Below are 8,680 nucleotides of genomic sequence, written 5' to 3'. Positions count from 1 at the left end.
TACCGAAAAAATGAGAAAGAGACAATCAGTCAGAAATCCAGGAGCTAGAAATGAAAAAGCAAGAACGAGTAGAAAGGTTGGAGGAAGAAGTCGAGAAATAACCAAAAAAGAGGAATTATGCCAAACAGTTTCTGTTTGCAAACTAGTCCACACTTGTCTGCTTGACGCTTTGTAAAAGTGACATAGGGAATATTGTTAGCCTGAAAATTATTAATTCCTAATTTGTTCCTTGCTGTTCGAGGTAAAGAATAAGAGCCATTCTCAGTTTCTTTATAGAAGATTAAAATGAATATAGGGTTGTTAAGTCTCCATTGTTAGACACATGTAGACTTTACTACCGAGTTATATCAACAAAAAAAAAAAATAGAAACAATAAGAAAAAGTGAAGTGGAACATTTGTAGGAATCACTCAAATGAATGAAATGAAATTAGAAAGAGGGAACACCTTTGAAACTGTTAACTCTTTCAGTGACTTGAAGAAATCAACCTTGATTAGAAAGTTTAAAGTGCACCTTCTAAGATGGCATAAAAGAACAAGATATTAGAAAAGTTGACAAATAGCATCGTAATATTGTATGAATTCGACAAAGGAATTCGTATGTAAACATATGCAAACTTCTGGGAATCCCGAGGCAGCCGATTGCCAAAAGGCAACAGACACCAATAGCTGATATGCACAAGTAAAGCAAATGGTTACAATGGAAGATTAAAAAAAAAAGAGCCTTTGAAACCTAAGAACTAGGACCCACCATACTGAAATGCCCGTCAGATCAGGGAAGTTTCAGCCACACAGGAAGAAACAGGATTCTGCACTTCATCCTGTGCACTTCATCACACTTTCTTTGCATCATTCGAGTTCGCCACAGGTGTGGAAGTAGTCTCATTTGGTTGTTTTCACACCGGGACGGTTGTTCTTCAGCTGGCTGTGGTTTTTATGACAACTGTTCATTCCAATACACACGTATTTATAGGAAGAACTTGGAGCAAATTTTGATTAACACAAGAAAGAATAAAAAGAATGAATGAAGGCTTTCGAATCATTTTAATCCTGATTTACCTGATTTATTTAGTAAAAATAATCACTTGTTAAAACCAAATTTTTGGCACTTGATTGTTTTTGGATCTGTACTAGTAAGCCTACATGACCCTAAGGAGTAATAAAGATTATTTTTATGACGAATACTGTTGACTTGTGACTGCTGATGTTCAATACAACATTTTGGCCAAGGATGAAAATTCAAAGAAAGATAAGGAAAAAGAAAGAATAGTAATATACAGATGTCAGGGGCATAGACAAAAGAGAGAGAGAGAGAGAGAGAGAGACAGAGAAACAAAACAAAAGAGAAGAGAGAGCATAAAAGATAAGAGAGAGAGTTTAAAATAAAATAAATAAAACAAGAAATAAAAAAATAGGATCAAAAATTAATAGATTAAAGAAAGCAAAGAAAACCTAGTAATGTCTGTGGTCAAATCTGACGTGAGTGTGACAAATTTCTGGTCAAGATTTACAATAAAATATTATCTACCAAGCATATCCTAGTATGTAGACTCTAATCTAAAATGAGATTTATCACAGTCCTTTCATAGACCACAAAGTATCAGGCCGCAAAGAAATATGTTTTTACGTGGACAATAAGTTGGAAAGTTGAAATGTTTATTTTCTTACCTTAAGCAGGCAAACCCTAGCTCCTCAAGTGAAAGAGATGTTTAATGGTCTTCTGATACACTGCGAGATGAAATGATACAAAAACATTCTCTGAGGAAGCAAAATTTCCGAGTTTGAATGAAGTCCGCTGGAGTCTGAGACTTGATGAACTTCTGCGAGTGCTCTTTCCCGCTAACTGTCGGGACAGATCGAATAAATCTTTCAGGGCAAATCATTAGAAGAGGTCTGCTATAATTCGAGGGCTTGGGGACGGGTTGGCATTTAGAGACCTAGGGCAGAAACAATGCAGCTTAGCAAGTACATGTCTGCTGCTCTTTCACGTGGCACTTAACCACTAAGTGCCAGTTACCTCTGAGCTCACATCCCAGGACGGTTTCGGTATTCTTTTCTCCCGCTCCAGAGAGACTGAGCACCGGCTCATAGAATTTGTAGGTGTTCAAGGTGAAACTTGTAAGTGTAAGCAATATTGTGTAGATAATAAAAAAGAAGCAATCGTCAGTGACTTCCAGGTAGGTGAAGAGATTGAGACGAACTGGAAGGTCACATCAAGCTCATTGGCTACAACAAAAGTATTAAATATTATTTAACTTCCCTTCGTAAATTATGACAAAGCCTCCGTAGGGGGCATAGTGCCGACAGTGCACCTCACGCGGTGCACTGTAGGCATTACTTAAGGTTCTTTGCAGCGTCCCTTTGGACCGTAGATGGAACCCCTTTCATTCCATCTTACCTTCCACCCTCTCCTAATAATTGTTTCAACATTATTTTCAACTCTGAATAACCTCAAAGTCCTTCAAAAAAGAAGGCATCGTGCTTACTCCATATAAAAAATGGGAAAAGCACGTTATACGAAGAAGAATAACCTTGTAGGTCCTAGCACTTGGCCTTTGGCCTAAATTTTATATTCTAATTCCAATTATGACAAAGCTCACTTTGAAAATAAAATGAAGCGTTTCGGGGAAAACATTCTGGAAATGAGCAGTTTGGACAAATGAGCAGATCTGCTGACCCTCACGCACATAACTTCCACTCGGTATCCATGTGACTGCAAAGCCTCGCATGTTCAACAAGGCTATAAGTGGAGGCATCATGCAATCTAGGCATTCTTCGCTGGAAACTTTCAAATTCATGTCAGTATAAGCAAAGATTGGCAGCCTTATGTTACATTACACTTCAAATGAATTAAAGTCTAGAGTCAGTGCTCCATCAATTTGAAAACCTTAGGTTCAACTCTCTCACCATAACAGTGTGAAACTTCACCAGGTGTACGAGTATAGTAAGATCTGCCCTGAGAAAAAATACCGTAATTTGCAAGAAGAAGAATCACACGAAGAGCGCACTCAGCTTCGCAGAACTTGAAAAAAATGAGATTTGACAAATAACACTAAAAAAAGAAAATAATGAAACACGATTATTGACGAGATTGAAAAGGCCTTAGAAGAAAGAAAAGAAATGAAGAATCTGAAGTTCATAGAAGGTTTCAAAAAGAATCAGTACGTTTAAAGAACTTGCAGCAAATTGAAGGCGAACTTCAGTTAAAAATACCGGGACAGCGTTTGCGTTCTCTGCAGAACTGCAAAGGACAACAGTATCATTAAAAAAACAAAAGAGAAGTAAAAAAAATAATGTGGTAACCGGTTAATTTTAAGAATATAATGTAACAGTAATTAATTTTCAGTAATAAAAAAATTAAGTAAAGTTATAAATCTGTCATTTTCAGGTGATAGTTGGACAAGAGCTTGAGACAGTAAGGTTATAAGAGAGATTTGCATGGTCACAGGGAATTATTCTGAATACAGCTTTTTTGGAATGAAACAAAATTCACATTAGGTAAAGATAAAGTGATTATTAAAGGACACATTAAAATGAAAATCTTATAAGTGAAAGAAACATTGAATAGCAATGGAAATCAGTGTGAAATAAAACTAAAAAGTCCTTTATAAATTATATGGCTCTGCACCTAGCTCTAGCAGTGCAGTGTGCCTGCATCTGTCTGTGGAGAGAACGCCCACGTACCAGGAACCAGGAAATCGTGGAAGTAGAAATGTTTCTTAATATGTTTCTTCAAAGGCATTGTGTTGGATTTAGTTTTACTTCTATGCTTAGAATACTGATAGAGAGCTTCATAACCTAGCCAATCTAATGGCTTTGAATAAAGCTGTATCACATAAAAAAAAGTGCAGTTCTTTTAAGGTAAGAAGATACAGTAAGCCGGTTCTTGGAACTTGACAGAGCTAAATTCTGGGAAAACTTCAGAGTACCTTCTAATCATCCCATAAATGTTTTGCATAATTATGGTTCTTAATATTTCTTTCTTGGTTCAAGGTTTACTTGTAGGTATTGTGGGTCAGTTTAAGCTCTGTTATCTACTCATCATAATCTAATTCAATTCACCAGGCTACTTATTTATCTATTTATCCCCCACGTTGTTGCTGTTTTAATCAAGCTAACTTTATGAAAGCATGAGCCCTTGCTCTTGTGCTTGCACGTGCGTCTCCCTGTCTCCTGTCTCTGATTCATATGTGTGTGTGTATGATTTGATATATATACATATACACATATATATATATATATGTATATATATATATATGATATATATATATATATATATATATATATATATATATATATATATATATATATATATATATATATATATATATATATATATATATATATATATAAGATCCTCACGTGAAAATAACAGGAGATACCAAGATGGTCAACCTTTATTCCAAAGTCATCTTCAGAGTACTGAACAGTTTCAAGAAACGACCTAGACAAGAAAGCAATATGGGGTCACAGATAACAATAAAACACGTTAACAAACTACTTAAGCTACTAAGTGTAAAAAAAAGCATTCTTCAAAACAAAAGCGTACTTAGGGCAAATGTGCGGTTACTACAAATCATAATACAAAATTATCTGTTTGTGAAATGTCTAACAACTTGTTTTGCTTTTGCATTATTTAGAATAAAGCTTTTCAACAATTTATCCGTCTTAAAAAGACCATCGCTCTAGTTCATGTTGCTAAAAGAATGAACGAGGCTTCCTTCAACTAACAATCTGTCATGTTTTGACCAACTTTTAAAAACTACTCTAGCTGAATTCCAGTCCACAGGGTGCTCAGTCTCTTACGTGACGATAAAGAAGATCAACCAGTCAGGACCATTATCAGTTCGATAGGCTCAACCTCTTATCATTTCTCAAAATGGTTAGGCTCTCTGTTAAATCTGCTTGTAGGAAACGTATCAGAGGCAGACATCAAAAATACGGAAGACCTTATCACAAAGCTGAAAGGGAAAGATACAAATTACAGGTTAATTATTTTTTTATGTTAATTCACTGTTTACCAGAGTGTCCATTGATGATTTGCTACAGTTTCTACAAGAAAAAATTAATGATATAGACATTCCTCTTTCCCATCATGTTATCATTGAGTTGTGCATAGTTGATAATTACTTTTAATGGCTGTTTTTATAGAAACATTTTAGTTTTCTGTAAAAGAAAACTACTGAGGTGGCTTTGTCTGTCAGTCCGCACTTTTTCTGTCCGCCCTCAGATCTTAAAAACTACTGAGGCTAGAGTGCTGCAAATTGGTATGTTGATCATCAACCCTTCAATCATCAAACATACCAAATTGCAGCCCTCTAGCCTCAGTATTTTTTATTTTATTTAAGGTTAAAGTTAGCCATAAACGTACTTCTGACACCGCTATAGATACCAACAACCAAGGCCACCACCGGACAGTGGCTGAGTATCATGGGCCGTGGCTGAGGTCACCACCGGACCGTGGGTGAAAGTTTCATACAGTATATGCTGTACAGAAAAATCGATTGCGCCGAAGAAACTTCGGCACAATATTTTACTTGGTTGGTTTGGCAATGGGAAACTCTTTATTGTAACTCTCAAATATATATTTGGCATTCTATGAAATCAGATACCTACCTAATATCATTACGTTTCCTTTGAAATGGTACAGATACGTCGACGACATAATATGCCTATGGCCTTGGAGTTTTTAAAACTTTTGAATGACCTTGTTCCTTCCATAAAATTCAAATTTGAAATACATAGAACAAAATAAAACCCTCCACTTCTCGACGCAGTCGTAATGAGTACTGACAACGGTTTTAAATTCAAATTATATAGCAAACCAGCAGCAGTGAATGCACTTATTCGCAATTTTTTCAGCCATCACCCCAAGGTAAAACAACCAGGCTTCTTCTCTGGTATGTTTTTACGACCATGCAGAGTTTGTGACTAAATTTTTAGTAGAGGAAATTCAGAATATCTATGAAACTGCAGGGGAATTATGTTACCCGTTGAGTTTTATTGATAGTTACCTTCAAAGTGCCAAGAAATATTTTAGAGTTATGAAAGATCACGTATTTTTGACACAAAATATTTTAGTTTTGATATACATAGCCTGAAATGTCTGAAAATAAATAGGGCGTCAATCCGCCTCTCCGTTCCCTGTGTGTCGCTCTACATTTGTACATTAATCATGCCGTATTTGTCATTTATAATTGTTTCAGATTCTTTATGTATCTCATTATATGTATCATTCTACGGCCTATTCCCGATATATATATCTGCCTTATGCGTGTTCTTTAATGCTCTGTATATGTCATTTTATGTCTTTCAACAAACACAATTCTGTACGGACGCAGCGGGGGCGGGGTGCAGGTCGCCGGCTAACTTTCCGTCCGCTTTCCACATTGTAAGTACCTTTCGTGAACAATAAGGAATCAGTCTCACTTCTGACCTTTCTTGAACCTCACATCAGTAATAATTCGTCTATCAGGAATTCATTGTTTTGTAATAAACCAGTAATGTCAACAGGAGGGATGTACAAAATTAACTGCTCAACTTGTAATTAATTTACCTCATACTGGACAATGTGGAAAGGAACTGAGCAAGAGAGTCCCACAGCATAGATATACTGCACGTTGCTATTAAATAGCTCCAGTGCCATCTTTTGTCAATTAAGAGACTTTGAACACCCTGTGCACTGGAATTCAGCTAGAGTAGTTTTTAAAAGTTGGTCAAAGCATGACAGATTGTTAGTTGAAGGAAGCCTCATTCATTCTTTTAGCAACATGAACTAGAGCGATGGTCTTTTTAAGACCGATGAATTGTTGAAAAGCTTTATTCTAAATGATGCAAAAGTAAAACAAACTGTTAGACATTTTACAAACAGATAATTTTGTGTTATGAGTTGTAGTAACTGCACATTTGCCCTAAGTATGCTTTTGTTTTGAAGAATGCTTTTTTTATACACTTAAGTAGCTTAAGTAGTTTGTTAACGTGTTTTATTGTTATCTGTGACCCCATATTGCTTTCTTGTCAAGGTCGTTTTCTTGAAACTGTTCAGTACTCTGCAGGGGCGTCATTTCAGATTTTTGATGGGGTGGCGGGGCCCAAGGCGGTTTGGCGAGCGTAGCGAGCCTAATTACCTGAGGGTTTTTTTATTTTGAGCTATTTTATGTGCTTTTTTGAAGCACATAAAATAGATAAATAGATAGACAGATATAACTTAATGTGACGACATTTGAATTTCGATAGGAATAATGGAAACCAGCTGCTGTTACTTGGGGCTTGGTGGAGGGGGCAATTTGAGGCTTGGGGGGGCAATCTTGAGTCTTGGGGCAGTTGCCCCCCCAGTCCTCCCTAAATGACGACCCTGGTACTCTGAAGATGAATTTGGAATAAAGGTTGACCGTCTTGGTATCTCCTGTTATTTTCACGTGAGGATCTTTATATACTTCATCCACGGGACCATTGTGGAAATATAAGATATATATATATATATATATATATATATATATATATATATATATATATATATATATATACTGTATATATATATATATATATATATATATATGTGTGTGTGTGTGTATACTGTATACTGTATATATATATATATATATATATATATATATATATATATATATATATATATATATATATATATATATATATATAAATATATATATATATATGTAAATGCGTGAATGTGTGTGTGTGTGTGTATAATCGAATGGTATGACACAAACAGCCTCAATTTCGAATTTATTGTACCTCGAAATGACTCACATCCATACGATTTTCCATTTTGATTTTCAGGAAATTTAGGTGGTCGGGACATGAACGGGACCACTTTCGGCCATTCAGCGCTTAAGACACAGAACAGAGGGCGTTGGAGTGGTTGGACAGCAGGGTAAAGAGAGATATTAAAATAAAAGAAACGAAGTACGAGGATCTAAAGGTGGAACTAGAGGAAAACCCACAATTGCACTAAAAGTAATAGTTAAGGAGGTTGGAAAGCAAGATGGAAGAAAAGGGGTGGGAATGGAGGTGAAGTAAAATGTAAAAAGTTTGTGCAGCCGGGGCAAAAGGTGCGCTGCAAAAACCCTTCAGTAATGCCCTCTGTGCACCACGCTGCAGCTGCCCTGGCGGCGCTACCCTTCACATGGAAATTATTTTCTATATATCATATATGATCAGCGCATTCACCTCGGCTTAATATTTAAGGGTATAAAGAACTCATGTATGAATTAGTAACAAAACGTATCAGTTACACACAAATACAGATGCACGCACGCATATTTATATAGTATATATATATATATATATATATATATATATATATATATATATATATATATACATATACTGTATATATATACATATATATATATATATATATATATATATATATATATATATATATATATATATATATATACACACACACGCGCGCGCATTTATATATATATATGTGTGCGTACATATGAATTTTGTCACTTTTACACGCGCGTGTTTTTATATTCACAAATATTGAGCCACAATTTATTTTAATATCGATTTACTAAATTTGAGGAATAACTTTGGCCCACCCTCTGATAGCTGGTTAGTCAAAGCCACTGTTTATCATTGTTTCTAAACCAGAACATGGGTAGACTCCTGATCTATCAGTTATAATTTCATTCCCATTGAATCCGATAT

The sequence above is a fragment of the Macrobrachium rosenbergii genome, chromosome 41 (assembly GCF_040412425.1).
Source record: "Macrobrachium rosenbergii isolate ZJJX-2024 chromosome 41, ASM4041242v1, whole genome shotgun sequence".
Lineage (NCBI taxonomy): Eukaryota > Metazoa > Arthropoda > Malacostraca > Decapoda > Palaemonidae > Macrobrachium > Macrobrachium rosenbergii.
Note: the sequence above shows the minus strand (reverse complement) of the source record.